General features: G+C 37.2%; 1 pseudogene; it reads left to right on the top strand.

Moving 5' to 3' along the window:
- The first annotated feature begins 5,029 nt into the window (after nucleotides 1-5,029).
- Nucleotides 5,030-16,331, top strand: LOC110065403 (uncharacterized; annotated as a pseudogene).
- Nucleotides 16,332-16,837: the final 506 nt, after the last annotated feature.

The raw sequence follows: 16,837 nt of genomic DNA, 5'->3' as shown, positions 1-16,837 counted from the left end.
GTAATCACTGAGTTACAAAAACACTATTCAGTAACATTGCATTGAATTTGGAATCGCAGGAGCATTCCATTGCATTGAAGAATAAATCTACGAGCGCTCTATCATCAATGCTGTTCTCTGATTGGCTAGGCTACTCACTATCTATTCTGTGTTAGATAGTGAGTAGCGTATGGTGAGCGCTTGTTAGGAAACTGGTGGCTTCTTTGCGTTTTTGAAGTGTCTGTGAGGAGGTTCTATTTATGTATTTATTTATTTTTATTTCATCAATTGCTACTTACACTGCTTACAATACAATATTAATATAGTTACTCACACTGCTTATTACTTACGCCACTTACGATACTAACACTTACAATACAATACGCATACTTGCGCTACTAACAATACTAATACTTACACTATTTACGATACAACATAGCTAGATTACTTGCACTACTTACAACTCTAGCACAGCAAAATCGTACCAGTTTACTCCTGTCAGTAATTTAAATTTCGGAATTGCGAATTAAATAAAATATACAAGGTATATATGCACCTTGTTTCTTTTCCCTTCATTTTTATTTTCGTTTTCAGGGACTAGGGTCAAACTGTCAAGAGATTACAAAAGAGATAACAGAGGCTCCCACTTTGATTGCGATTGTAGTTGTATTTTTTCCATTTCATAGATATGTTTCAAATACAGTAAGAAATCGTTAAGTTTTGGAGAACATTTTCTCTGTATACATAGCCAAATATAATATTTAGCATTTAAGCAGCAAAAGTTAATTTGGAGTTTATGTTTAGAGCTATCCAGCCATAGACCCAGTGCTGTATCAGGCCCTAAGGGTGTGTCTTTGGCAATGACTTGGCAAGACTGTAGCCATACTTTAAAATTGGTCCAAAAATATTGAGTTTTTGGGCGAGCCCAAAATAAATGTGCCAGTTTCTCTGTTTCTCTTTCGCAGAAAGTGCATTTCTTGCTATCAACGAGACCATTTTTTTTCAAGAAGTTGTTTGTTGATATTCTTCTATGAAGAAATTTAAAATTGAAAGTTATAAGTTTTGTGCTCTTCGTACATTGAAAAGCCATTTGATAAACCTCTTTCCAGTTGAGCTCTTGTTTTGTTGTGAGAGTGATGTCTTCCTGCCACTTTTGTCGACTTTGGTTGGGTGATTCACTTTTTTCTGATACAAGTTTCTTATACACTAGTCTACTAGGTTTTTTGCTGTTTAAAAACTTTTCACAAGAAACTTTCAAGTTTAATCGAGGTTCTGGTATTATGGGTTATATTTCTTTGCAGAAGTTTTATTGAAGAAATGATTCCAAGAAAGGTTAAATGTCAGGCTGTCAGGTCGTGTATAGTTTGGAAAGCAGTGAGCGAGAAACTTTCCGGAGTCATCCATTAAATGTTCTACTTTTGTTATTCCTTTGAGGAACCATTCTTTAAAAAACACTGGTCTATTCTCAACTCTTATAAGTGAATTATACCATAAGGGTGATGACCGAAAGTGATAAACTGATACAACCTTTTCTTCATAATTGGCTTCTGACCAGATTTCAAGAATTTCTCTGAAAAAAGGATCTGATACTTTGATAATGTTACAACTGTCTTTTATGTCTAGATTTCCAGTTAGTGTTACTTCACCTATATTTTTCAAGTTCTGAGTCAAAAAATCTTTTCCAGCTTCCACAGTTTTCCTTATCTATATACTTCTACATCCATGTGGCTTTGAGAGATCTATTAAAGGAAGCTATATCAATCATTTTAAGTCCCCCTTCTCAGTAATCATCAATTATTACCTTTCCGTTTTTGTTTTGTTGCCTTTGTCATTCCATAAGAAGTTATAAAACAATACATTGATCTCCTTTATTGCTGTGTGATTTGTTTGAAGAGGAGAAAAAAAATGCACCAGTTGTGAAGCTATGAGGCTTTTTAAAACAGTAATTTTACCTAAAAGGCCAAGTCTGCGAAGTTTCCAACATCCCAGAATCGATTTAATTTTTCCTATTTTATCTTTGTAATTCAAAGATATAGTTACATCAGGGTCTGTTGACAACCATATCCCTAACGCTCTGACTTTTTTTTTAGGGGGGGGGCTATTTGAAGTCTTTTCCAATATCAAGAAAAAGGAGCAGTCCCGGTATATTGTTTGTTTTTGTATATTTGATGACGCTGTCTATTAAACGAATGTTCTCTCCGATAAATCTGTCTCTAATGAAGCTGGTTTGATCGTCAGAAACAAGTTTTGGCAGGAAAGTTTTGATGTGGCTTGCAATAGCTTTTTTTTGCAATTTTGTAATCGCAATTCTAAAGCATTAAAGGTCACCAGTTCTTTATTGAATTAAGGTTAGCATCCTTTTTTGGTATGAACTTAATAATGCCCCTCCGTTGTGATACTGAGAGCTTTCCAATTTCGTAGGAATAATTTGAAGAGTTCATCAAAATTTCCACCATGTCATTCCAAAACACTTTGTATAATTCGCAGGGGAGATCTAGACCATCGGTTCCTGGGGATTTATCTGTCACCATGCTTTTCAGCGCTTCTAAACATTCATTCTCCCTTAATTCTCCCTCACAGAGAGATTGCTTATTGTTATTCAAAGCCTTTTTTTTTGAGGAAGAGGAGGATTTAGAGTTTTGAACGACTAGTAGATTTACACTAAAACAATTAGATTATGCACTCTCGATTTCTATCCGTGTTAGTTGACTTAGGCTGCGCCCTGGTCAGCTATTGCACAATAGAAATCTCAAGCTCACAATCTAATTATTAAACCTAAATCATATTTCTTGGCAGTATTAAAGGGTTCCTTAATAAGGAAATGTTTCCTCTGTTCTGCTGGGCATAATTATTAACTGTGCATAGTTATGAAGTAGTGGTCTTAATGAGCTGGTATGGTGGTTGTAACCCCTGGTCTAATGTAATTTCTTCAGTTTTTTCAGCACAATTGTTCAATAGTTCATAAATACACAACAACTTGTTTGGGGGTTTCCAGGTCTTTATTGAAATGACCTATGCGCGAATTCCTGAAAAAAAAAATTACAGTCGCGGAATACGCTTTGCTGTTACTCGCTCAATAGCTATCGCAATATGCCAATTACTTGCAGCTGTGGCGGTACATATACATCTTATGGTCATGGCTAGCATTTCCGCCTATTGTATTTAATCATGATAAACAAGTCTATCATACACTAAATACACAACAACTTGTTGGGGATTTCCGGGTCTTAATTGCAACGACCTACGTGCGAATTCCCCAAAGACCCCCAAGAAGTTGCTGAAGTTATGAGTGAGGGATAGCCTTGCTTATCATGCTCACAGGAACTCATTTATATTGAAGAGAACAGTCCAAATAGCGATCATACGCGTTAGAGCACCAATCGCCTTGGAGTTCAATGTTATGTCCAGGAACACCGCAACTTTGGGCAAAAGTTGCTCCTCCTCTACGAAAGGAGTGTCCAGAGAACTTAGTGCTGTCAATACCGCATTTGTTAAAAAAAAATTACATTTGCTGAATACGCTTTCCTGTCACTCGCTCAATAGCTATCGCAATATGCCGGTTGCTTGCGGTCGTCACGGTACATATACATCTTATGGGCTTGGCTAGCATTTCCGCCTATTTTATTTAATCATGATGAACAAGTCTATCATACACTTTTTTTTCACAGAATTTTTCCAAAAACAAGGGGGACCCAAGTTAAACAGTTAAACTTCCAAAATATGATCTCCACGAAATATAAAGTCTTGTACACATCTACAGCCCAGTTTCACAACAGCTGAAAATTTTCTCTGTATTCATGATGTATTATGTTAAACAGTGGTTGTGTTTTTATTTCTGTTTCTTCTTCTCTTTATCTGCCCTAAAAGTGTGACCCTAGGTTAAATTACACAGAAGGTCTAAAAATGAGTCTAGCTTTAATGAAAACCACGATTTTGCAGAACTGTGAACTGTTACAGTAAGTTTTTGTTACAAAAAAAATTAGCACCTGACATTCACAAACACATATATAACCCATTTGTGTCGTAAATCAAGTTTTGTCCAGTCGTCCTTGAATCCAATCCAACTTCCAATACAACATCCAATCAAAACTTTCCTCTGCGAAAAGACTGGGAGCTACTGAAGGATTGCGCGCCAGCATGCTGCGCGCCATGAGTTTGATCGAGTATAAAACGATCGAGTATAAAATCAGAAACGATTTTCCTTCATAAGGTAAGGAGATGTTTAGAATATCTTTCAGGTAGATTTTATTTTGATGCTAAGAATTCTAACCAAGTAGCAGGTGAACTGATTTTAAAAAACTGTGATAATTCAACAATCTGATCCGATATCGTAACGCGCTTTCAGTTCAAGCAGAAGCATATCACCTATGCTTCTGGTTCAAGTAAGCGAACTTAGATAAGCGGCCCGGATAAGCACCTAACCGGTCGTTTTGCCTTCGAGTTGTTTCGCTGATTGTAGCTGTACACATTTATGCTTGAATTTAACTCTATTTACATTGTTTGAAAGTGAAATGTGTTGTTTCCTTGATCGGTTACGGTCAGCATATCCACTGCATCTTCGAAGGGAATCGAAGGCTTATTGTCCTCTGAACCGATTAACAAGAGAATATCGTAATGAGCTTCTTCTCATTGTATTGTCACTTTCCTTTAAGGGAATCTTGACTGTTTATGTTCCAAAATATATTTCATGGGTCTCTTTAATGGTCTTTGGGTTTTAAGTCAATATCTACTGTGAGCGGTTGGAACATGCGATTTGCTTTGATAACATGGTATCTCCAGGTGGGCACCATGTTCACAGCACATCTACTTTCATGGAGTTTTAAGCTGGGAGGAAGAGGGGCGTAATATTACGTACCAGGGGAAAATTGCATGTTATATTTGACCGGTCTAAAACGAGTTATCACCAAGCTAAAATTTATTTGGCCGGTCATCTTGACCAGCAAGCAAGAGTCATTTATTCCAGTCCTGCTTTCTTTATATTACATGTTACCACGGCAACAGTAAGACCTGTTGAAAACACCCCTAATTCTAGCTAAAAGTGCTGACAACTTTTAAACTAGTTTTGTGATAGGCATTTCTAGGGCATTTTAGCTTTTTGACACACCTTAACATTAACAATTACTTACTTAAGTCTCTTGACTGTAATTTTTATTTTCAATTTTTTTTTTCAAATCTTGAATTTGGATTGGAACTACATGTAGATGTAAGTGACTTAAAAGCTCAAGATATCTAATGCTGCAACCTTTCCTCAGTCACTTTCCATTAGATGTAAAGAAATGATGGAATTAACTGGTATGATGTCAAAAGTAAAGAAACATGAACCAGTACATCCAAGGGAAAAGCCTTGTGGCTGCAAACAACATGGAAAGTGTTTCAACCAAGTAGGACATTTGAAAAGTCATTTAAGAGTCCAAACTCATGAAAAGCGTTATGAATGCAAACAGTGTGGAAAAGCTTTCCACCAAATAGGAAGTCTGAAGAATCATTTAAGAGTCCACACTGGTGAGAAGCCCTATGAATGCAAACAGTGTGGAAAGTGTTTCAGCCAAGGAGGAAATTTGCAGAGACATCAATTAGTTCACACAGGTGAGAAACCTTATGAATGCAAACAGTGTGGAAAGTGCCTCAACCGAGTAGGGAGTTTGAAGGAACATTTAAGAATTCATACTGGCGAAAAGCCTCATGAATGCAAACAGTGTGGCAAGTCCTTTAACCATGCTGCAACTTTGCGGAGACATCAATTAGTTCACACAGGCGAGAAGCGTTATGAATGCAAACAGTGTGGAAAGTGTTTCAAGGGTGTAGGAAATTTGCAGAAACATAAATTAGTTCACACTGGTGAAAAGCCTTATGAATGCAAACAGTGTGGCAAGTCCTTTAACCAAGCTGGATCTTTGCGGAGACATCAATTAGTTCACACAGGTGAGAAGCCTTATGAATGCAAACAGTGTGGAAAGTGTTTCAAGGATGTAAGAAGTTTGCAGGCACATAAATTAGTTCACACAGATGAGAAGCCTTATGAATGTAAACAGTGTGGCAAGTCCTTTAACCGAGCTGGAAATCTGCGGAGACATCAATTAGTTCACACAGGTGAGAAGTCTTATGAATGCAAACAGTGTGGAAAGTGGTTGAAACGAGCAGACAATTTGAAGAATCATTTAATAGTCCATACTGGTGAAAGACCTTATGACTGCAAACAGTGTGGAAAGTGTTTCAAGCAAGCAGGACATTTGAAGACTCATTTAATAGTTCACACTAGAGAGAAGCCTTATGATTGCAAACAATGTGGGAAATGTTTCAAGCAAGCTGAAAGTTTAAGAAATCATGTAAAAGTGCACTCAAGTGAGAAGCTTTGTGAATGCAAACAGTTTCTGACGTGTTTTTGCCAAGAGGGATGTTTAATGACACTTGAAAAAACCTGCACATATGAGATACCTTTCAGTTGCACACAAAGTGAGAAGAATTGTAGCCTCGATATAACCAAAACTGAAAACTTCAGCATTCAACCAGTTGTGAAGGGTTCTAACTGTGATATTAAGAGTACTACATCTACAGCAACATCCAACTTTCAAGAACCTGAAGTATGTCATGTGGAATGTTGGATTTGTCAAGAGGAATTATGTAGTCAAGCTCAACTTTTGAAACACTATGACAATCATATGAAATAGAACATTTTAGCTCAATGTTATTTTCTGTAATCACTGTGAAACCCTGTAAATCAACCACAGTTCACTAAAATCTGATTACGGTAATAAAAATTAAAGAGCCTTTTAATTAGGAAATGACTAGCTGAGCTAATTTTTTGACCAAGTGGAAGTGATTGTTGTAAGATTCCAACCTGCATTGTTCAATTTTTCATGCATTTAAAATAGAGAACTCTTAAAAATAATAGGAACCAGTTGTGGTCAAGTTTTCTGATGTTTTGTCTCATCAATAGAGGATATTTTGTTGATGCCTCTCATTTGATGTGTAATTACAGTTTAGAGCAAAACTGCCCACAGATATCCCTGGGTCCTTGGGAACCATACAGCTCTTAGATTTGAATTTAAGGAAAAACCACATCACCAGAAATCTTGCCTTCGTTATATGTAATCGTTGAGTCACAAAAACACCCTTTTTTAGTAACATTGCATTGCATGGAAGGAGAAATGTAGTAGCGTTCTATCATGAATGCTGTTCTCTGATTGCCGGCTATGCCACTCACTATCTATTCTGTGTTAAATAGTGAGTAGCGTACGGTGAGCGCTTGTTAGGAAACTGGTGGCTTCTTCTTTGCGTTTTTGAATTGTCTCTGAGGAGGATTTATAGTTTTAAACAACTAGTAGATTTACACTAAAGCAATCAGATTATTCACTCTCGATTTCTATCCGTGATAGTTGACTTGGGCTGCACCCTGGTCAGCTATTGTGTAATAGAAATCTCAAGCTCACAATCTAATTGATTAACATAAATCGTATTTCTTGACAGTATTAAAGGAGCTCAGTCACGGTTTGCGCATATTGAAAAGTTTAGCCTCAATTTTTCAAATTCGTCGTTTGCAATTTGTGTTAATCTTCTCCATCCTTAGCCATCCTAGTTCCTTTATGGTTTATTATCATCTCTTTAGTGTTTTTCTATCTTATTAAACTGTCATTTTCAGGTTTTCTACCATTTAATGGTAATTCCGTATGTGGCCAAAATAACTCAAAATACCGTGACTGTGCCACAGGCTAGTGGTTCTGCAGTAAACTTTGACAATGTTATGACGAAATTTATCATCAATAAGGGGACAGACGCATAATAAACTGACGTCAATTTGTTTTTTACAATAACAACCCCAAAATGTTCAAAAGCTGGGAATAAATGAGGGCAAAAGACGCCGTAAACTTGCGGTAAACAAAGATGAGTGAATTCTTTTCAAAATGATGTGAACATTGCCAATACCTTTTCTCGCTTTTTGATTGGCTAAAGGTCCATAAAATCTCATTGGTAAAAAAGACGACAGTTTTGGCAGCTGAAAGTTGAACTTGAAAGCTTGCATAAATTAAAACTTTATCCATCTGTACTCTTATTGTTGATAAAAATGAGCCAATCAGCGCGCAAGAAATTAGACGGTTATTGTAAAAAAAAAAAAAAAACCTTGTTGTCGTAAGTCAAGTTTTGTCCAGTCTCGTCCAGTCGTTCTTGAATCCAATCCGAGTGTTTCTCTGCGAAAAGACTGGGAGCTACTGAAGGATTGCGCGCCATGAGTTTGATCGAGTATACAATGAGACGATTTTCCTTCAGAAGGTAAGAAGATGTTTAGAGTACCTTTCAAGTAGATTTTATTTTGATTCTAACGAAGTAAGAGGTGAACTGGTTTTAAAAAGCTGTGGTAATTCAACAATTTCATCCGATATCGTTGCGCGCTTTCAGTTCGAGTAAGCGAATTTCGAAGATAAGCGGTAACCGGTCGTTTTGCCTTCGAGTTGTTTCGGTGATTAAGCTTATATCTGTACACATTTAAGCTTGAATTTAACCGTATTTACATTGTTTGAAAGTGAAATGTGTTTTCCTTGATCGGTTACGGTCGGCATATCCACTACATCTTTGACGGGAATCGAAGGAGGCTTAATTATTGTCCTCTGAGCCGGTTAACAAGAGAATATCATATTCTCTTTCCATAAAGGGAATCTTGGCTGTTCATGTTCCAAAATATGGGTCTCTTTAATGGTCCTTGGGTTTTAAGTCAACATCTTTTGTGAGCGGTTGGAACATGCGATTTGCTTTGATAACCTGGTATCTCCTACCTGCAGCTAAATACAGGAATTGCACCCTATTAAGGTAATTCCCCTGAAATAAAACTGCGCATAGACTTTTGCTCAAACTTTGTCCACTGAATATTTATCATATGAGAACTTTAATTACAAAACAAAAAAGGGGGGTGCCCGTGCTCGTTAAGGAGCAGCAAGGCATTGAAAATGTCCCATTTTAGCGTTATTTAATGCTTATTACAGGAACGCATTCCAAGTTATTGTAAACTCTTTGTGAGCCCAGACTCGTGAAAACACGCCTCAAACTACTGTCAATACTTGTGTCAGACACAAATTAACTTTTTAAGTTTGATTTTGACAGACAGCTGAATCCTTGTTAAAACATTGGAACCAAATTGCTTGCCACGGCTATCAAACTGCAAAATAGAGAAGACTACAGTGCAGCTGCTATTTTCCTTATTTACTTAATTTTCAATAATAGAAATCAGATTATATTTGACCGGGCAGAAACAAGTTATCATCAAGCTATAATTTATATGGCTGGTCATCTTGACCAGCAAGCAAGAGTCATTTTTTCTAGTCCTGCATTCTTTATATTACATGTTACCATGGCAACAGTAAGACCTGTTGAAAACACCCCTAATACTAGCTAAAAGTGATGACAACTCTTAAAGTAGTTTTGTGATAGGCATTTCTAAGGCATTTTAGCTTCACGCACCTTACTTTCTCACAGCGGTTACCGAGCACATGCGACCTTCAGCACAAAAATGTCTTGAAAAAACGTAAGTTTTGGTGGTCGTCAATCATCTCCACCTCCTTGCCGACTGTATGCAAAATTTACCTGAAAAAGTGAACCCTTGCAGCTAGCTCACTAAAGACATTGGCAGTAAATATTCCTTGAAATCTATAAAATAATGAAGATGTTTGTTGGGTTTTTTAACAGCCATTCGCACGCATGAATGACCCCGAGAGCAAGCAAATCTACACACAGACAAATTATTTCTGCATGTATTTTTCTTGGGGCTACAGACTGAGCAATGCTTAATCCTATAAAACTTGTAACTTATTACCTTACAAAATTATGAGGTTTATAAGATGTTTAAGTCTTGTTCAGTCCATAACCCCAAGACAAATACGCGCAGAAATAATTTGTTTATGTGTAGATTTGCTTGCTCTCGGGGTCATTCATGCATGTGAATGGCGGTTGAAAAACCCGAGCTGCCCGTCTTCTGTTATAAATTTCAAGGAATATTAAATGCCAATGTATTTAGTGAGCTAGCTGTGCATACTGGAAGTAAAATGATAACTTTTACTAATGGACTGCATGCTGCAAGGGTTTTTTTTTTGTAGTACTTTGTATAGTGTGTGTGCAGTCACACAACTATGACGTCAGAGAAATTTTGTGGCCGCCATGTTGGAGGAGTGAAAATACAACACATTTGGTGGGCTGTTGTATTCGGAAAGCATAAATTCATGAGTAATGCCTTCGTTTTGCCTCATTGTTGGCTGTTCCAACAACAAAAAGAAGAATCTAGACCTTTGCTTCTGTCGGGTGCCAAAAATTGTCACAAGTCAAGGAGAAGAAGCTGAGATCTTGTCCACCGAAAGTCGACCTCACTCGGTGGTTACCTGCCATTTAGTCAAGCTGACTTGATGGAGACAATTCCAGAGAACGGCTGTGTTTGCAGTATTCACATTCATTAATTAAGGAGAAGCAGCATACTTATGGGATCGATTCAACCCAGACATAGACCAATCCAGAGGATTACAGTTGATCGTGCAGCACTCAGACAGAGGAGTGGCACCATTTCATTTGTGAGTGAGGCTTGGGTTGGCCGTACATCTGACAAATTTTTGACAGAGAACTGTGGATTTTTGAGCAACTTAACCCCTGGGGATCTTGTCCTTGCAGACCGAGGATTTACTGTCCATGAAGAAGTATGGTTTCGCCAAGTTGAACTCAACAACCCTGCATTCACAAAAGGTAAAAATCAGCTGGATCCTCTAGATGTTGAGAAAACTCGTAAAATTGCCAAAGTCCGCCTTCACATGGAATGTGTCATTGGCATCCTCAGACAGAAGTATACAATTCTTCAAAGCACACTACCTACATACTTTCTCACATGCAATCAGGAGAGACAAATTCCTTTGATTGATAGGATCTTGAGGGTGTGCTCTGCCCTGGTTAACCTTTGCCCACCTATCATACCTTTTGATCAAAGAGTACAGTACTCTTGTGGAGGTTTTCTTCCCATTGGCATTAATTTTGTAATTTTTAATGTGTGATTCCTGAAAATTTCCATACCTCCCCAAGGATGTCTTTTTGGTTTAAACCCTCCCACCCACTCTGGAATTTTCAGTTATGCTTCATACTTTCCCTAAGAATTTTGGCTTTTGAGACCCCCCTCTGCCCTCTGAATTTTTAATGACCATTGTTTGGGTGGGTGTGGATATTTTTGTGGAACCACACATATAGAGATACATTGTACTGGTACCTTGTTTCAGATATTTAACATTTTTAAAGTTAAAACAATTTTTCACAGAGAGAGAATAGTCACAGATATTAATATAGTTTCTTTGTAGTTGCTAAAAATGGTAATTTCAACAATACCATTGTACTGGACTGTGATTTGTAGACTTAAGTTGATTCAAATGCTGTTATACTGTTTTGCACAATTGCATTGGGTGGGGAACCCCCATATGAAACAGACAGGGTTATCACACCTAGGATTGCACATTTTAAATGCTTGGTCTTGCTATTTAGGGGGTCAAAAAAGCTTGAGCAACCCAAATTCATCTCCTTCAGGGGTTTGATTCAGAATTTCCAGTGCCTCAGTCTCAGTCTATTTCATATGGCCGTACCCTTCCCTCACTGCAGGCATAACACTGAAAATTGGGAGAGCACCCCTTGCAATAGATTCAAGGTAATATTTTATATTTTTTTCATCATTGTTTGCCAACATTCATTTTCATGAAAATTTAAAGCATTAAGCAACTGTCATCGGGACAGACAGGGTTTTGGTAAAACATTTGTCTACCAACAATTTGATGTTGAATTGTTCACTTGCCATCTAGCAAGTTTATGGACTGTTGGCTAACAATGTTGGGACATAAAACCATGACTTCAGGTGGTTAAGATGGTGCTCTCTGACATGTGATTTCTCGATAGTAAAATCACAGTGCAGGAAATCCACATGTAATAGATTTGAGCTACCCACATACATATTTTTTTAATAAAAGGTTTATCTATTGCTTTTATTTTTTAATAAATTTATCACAAAGTTCAGTGAAAAGCATTCTAATTAGTCTTAAAGCAGGCTGAAACACAAGATGTTTTAATCCAAGCTATTCAAGTCCCCTTTGTGATCAAAGTCAAATTTCTCCTTGCAATGCAATTACTAAAACAAGAGAAAAGGTTATGAGAGTTAAGAAAATGATCACATAGCAAAACTGCTTGGATGAAGATTAGTTGGGAGAACTTGTATGTGCATTATGGGTTCTAAAGGGTCAAATCTTGCAGTATCAATACTTAAAGAGCCAGTCTTACCCATGAGGCTTTGCATGCCACTGGGTTTATTGTAACACAAGCACCGGGTGCATTCTAGATGACATTGGCTCTTCAAGAAAACAAATGATGACATTATTTACACACACTATTATGAAACTGACCTCTAGTTTCTATGTTTGAATTTCTGACTTTGTATGAGTAATTGAAATAATGTTTCTTTGTTTTCAAGGTAAACTCCATCACACTGTATTTGGTGAAAGTTAACTTATGTAAGGCATGCATGACTATACTGCTTACATCCAGTGTTCCTTCAGTTTCTCGAGTGAACAATTGACTCCTGTGTGTGCACACCTTTTAAGCAGACACTTGCATCATGCTTTCAGTTACATGTAATCAACTCATAAGCTGATGGTCTCTCATAAGCTGATGGTTAGTGATGATGGTCAGTGGTATTCAACAATCCTCATAAGGAATCAGCTTCAATCCAAAGAGAAAATAAATTTGCCAACTTATTTAAGCGAAAAGAAAGTATTTGCAGTCTGGTTTTAATTAACGATAATAATGCCTAGTGATCAAGTATAGAATAACACATGCAAGTGAAAATCCATTTAAGACATATTTTTGCGACAAATTCCTATTTTGTTTCTTTTTTGGTAATTTAAAATTACTATGACACTGAGGCTGAGGGATTGACTGTAATTGGTATTACTTAAGCAATCCTAAGCTTAGTCTCTAAGGAAGGGGAATGGCAGGAAATTGCTCCATTTGACCAGACTTTAAACATTTTATCAGGTGCCCACGCATTTTTGGAATGTCATACTGAATCATTTTGGGGTCATCCATGAACACAAGGTCTGTAGCATAAGTTATTGAAAACACACCACAGTCAGATCCATTCAGTTGTTTCTGAACAGAGACAACTGAAAGTTTCCTAAACTCATTACCAAGAAGGTCTCGTGGTTGCTCTTCAATGTCATTGCAAATAGCATCATGGAAAAGGCTATCATATAAGTTAACATGGCCCTTAGTACATCCTATTGAGCTCAGCCAAACCCAATGATTGCCTCCAGTGTGTAATAACTGAACAAACTCTCCACCAACAACATCAAAATTTCTGCAAAGACCAAGGGTTGGCCTTTAAAATCCCTCAATGTTGGGATTAATTTTTTTTTAAACAAAGCTGTGCTTGATGTATTATTGCTCCGTCTAACCATCCATGATCCTTAGTGTAGAAGGTGGTCTCGAGCACGAGGTACGACAAAAGATCACACGCTTCCACAGGAGGAAGGCATACTGAAGTATATTTCTGCAGCAGAAAAAGTAAAGGATCGATGCCGATCACTGTGATCTTCTCTATATACCGCTTCTTAATACTACTTTCCAGTGAATCGGCATGATATGTGGACAAATATAATTTTGGAATCTGTGATCACTTTGTCCGAAGACGCATATTTTTCCGCCTCACTGGCCGCCATATTGAAAAAGCACTCCTCCAAGATGGCGGCACCTTGTTTTCGAACACTTTTATGACATCACGCGAACAGACACTAAACAGAGATGATTGGTGCCCTGATCACCAAAACTTAGGTTTTGTCTAGACCCTTTTGCACTGAAGGTCGCATGTAATTGATAACTGCTGTAAGTCTCTTGACTGTAATTTTTATTTTTAAATGTTTTTTCAAATCTTGAATTTGGATTAGAAGTACATGTAGATGTAAGTGACTTAAAAGCTCAAGATACGTAATGTTGCAACCTTTTCTCACTTTCCATTAGATGTACAGAAATGATGCAATGATGGAATGAACTGGTATGATGTCAAAAGTAAAGAAACATGAACCAGTACTCCCAAGGGAGAAGCTGTATGGCTGCAAACAGCATGGAAAGTGTGTCAACCAAGTAGGACATTTGAAAAGTCATTTAAGAGTCTAAACTGGTGAAAAGCCTTATGAATGCAAACAGTGTGGAAAAGCTTTCCACCAAATAGGAAGTCTGAAGAATCATTTAAGGGTCCACACTGGTGAGAAGCTCTATGAATGCAAACAGTGTGGAAAGTGTTTCAGTCAAGGAGGAAATTTGCAGAGACATCAATTAGTTCACACAGGTGAGAAACCTTATGAATGCAAACAGTGTGGAAAGTGCCTCAACCGAGTAGGAAGTTTGAAGGAACATTTAGGAATTCATACTGGCGAAAAGCCTCATGAATGCAAACAGTGTGGCAAGTCCTTTAACCATGCTGGAACTTTGCGGAGACATCAATTGGTTCACACAGGTGAGAAGCCTTATGAATGCAAACAGTGTGGCAAGTCCTTTAACCGCGCTGGAAATCTGCAGAGACATCAATTAGTTCACACAGGTGAAAAGCCTTGTGAATGCAAACAGTGTGGAAAGTGTTTCAACCAAGTAAGAAGTTTGAAGAATCATTTAAGAGTCCACACTGGTGAGAAGCCTTATGAATGCAAACAATGTGGAAAGTGTTTTAGACAAGCAGCACATTTGAATAATCATGGGAGAGTTCACACTAGTGAAAAACCTTATGAATGCAAACAGCGTGGAAAAGGTTTTAAACAAGCAGTACAGTTGAAGGATCATGTAAGAGTCCACACAGGTGAAAAGCCTTATGATTGTAAACAATGTGGGAAGTGTTTCAAGCAAGCTGGAAGTTTAAGGAACCATGTAAAAGTGCACTCAAGTGAGAAGCCTTGTGAATGCAAACAGTTTCTGAAGATTTTTTGCCAAACATCCAACTTTCAAGAACCTGAGCTATGTCATGTGGAATGTTGGATTTGTCAAGAGGAATTATGTAGTCAAGCCCAACTTTTGGAACACTATGATAATCATATGGAATAGAACATTTTAGCTCAATGTTATTTTCTTTAAGCAATGTGAAAACCTGTTAATCGACCACGTCCAGTTGAGTAAAATGCTAATGAAATTTACAGGGGCTTTTAATCAGGAACTGATCAGCTGAGGTAATCTTTGAACAAGTGGGGGTGATTGTCGCAAGATTCTAACCTGCATTGTACGATTTGTCCTGCTTTTAGATAGAGAACTCTTAAAAAATAATGTACCAGCTATGTCCAAGTTCGGTTATGTTTTGTTTTATCAATAGTTGATGTTTTGTTGATGCCTCTCCTTTGGCATCTGTGATCACATCACATTTCAAGGCAAGAATGCCCACCGGTTAATCCCAGAGTCCCTTAGAGACATACAGCATTACTGGATAAAATAACCATGTCACCACAGGTTTGGCCTTTCTTATGTACTCGTTAAGTTAGGAAAGCACTCTTTTCAGTAACAAAGCATTGAATTTGTAATCACAAGAGCCTTTTGTAGCTTTACATGAAGAATGTTCTTGACAGCATTAACTTGCCATAAGCAGACACCAATAGGAAATTGTCTACTGAAGAGAAGTGTATGCCAAATTGAAGTTTAAACAACTGTTAGTATTTGGATGAGGCTCGGACGAAATCGAAGGGTCTAACAAAAGGTGTTCAAATACATGTATAAACAAGAAAACAAAAATCTATCACAGGCAAGATTAGCCGTGATATTTGTCTGTAGATACCAGAGGCTTTTGTATTACCTTATTAAGAATACTGCATGAATCGGTTCTGATTTTGTTATGTTGTAGTTTGCTATAACTATAATGAATAACCTACTTGACTGTATAAAACTGACAGAGAAAATGAGGGGAAATTTTCTCTTGGTCATGTGTACAGTTAGAGTCAAAAAATCAAGTGAAAACATAGACAAGACCCTTTTTAAGGGTTCTTAACCATTTTCCTCTATTAACTATATGGGACTGATAAGAAAAGGCAGCATCAAATTGAAGTTTTCAATGCTTGCAAAATGGATTTTTAGCTATTGACTACTGACAACCAATATGCCATTTAAAAAGACAAGGGAATCTTCCTTTCTGATTTAATTAAAAGAATACTGGCAGCCGGAAATCCTCAAAAATTATTATATACGAATGTGTACATCTGTCGATTTTTAAACTTTTTTATATATAGGTGTGAAGTACTGTGTTCATGAAAGGCTAATGACCTTATATAGCAAAATTATGATTTATTAACTATAAATATTAAATATTACAACTGAAGTTATCACAAGCCCAATGAAGAGGTTTATTTCCATTCTTAGAAGGGCCAGGTGAATTGGAAGTCTCAATGATTGCTGCGAAAGTTCTCACAGTCTACCTAGCTTTTTTTAAAGCAGGCTGAGGAAGTACTTTTTTAATGGAATGTAACTGATTTAAAATGTCAAAGAGCGGGTAGTTCCTATGAAAGTTGACAAAGACGTCTTAAATATTTGTCAGATCATCCTTTGGAATAACCGATTTATTAAAATAGAGGGTTTTTCTGCTTATTTCCCAAGTGGGTTGTTGGAAAAAATGAGCAAAAGTTCTGTACAAGTATTATAATAATTAATTTGCTGAGTATGTTATATTGATATAACATATTACTTTTTGATCAGAAGCAAAAGCAGTATGTGATACAAACAACTTGCCCCTCCACTGGAAAAATTTTTTAACATTTCAACATAGTTGCTATACGATCTTTTTGCCATTGTCACAATTACCATAGCTATGTTTTCCCTTTTTTTGAACAAATATTGA

This window comes from Orbicella faveolata, unplaced genomic scaffold (genome assembly GCF_042242905.1).
Source record: "Orbicella faveolata isolate gen_17 unplaced genomic scaffold, um_ofav_v1 contig_1, whole genome shotgun sequence".
Lineage (NCBI taxonomy): Eukaryota > Metazoa > Cnidaria > Anthozoa > Scleractinia > Merulinidae > Orbicella > Orbicella faveolata.
This window is presented reverse-complemented; position numbering and strand designations above follow the sequence as displayed.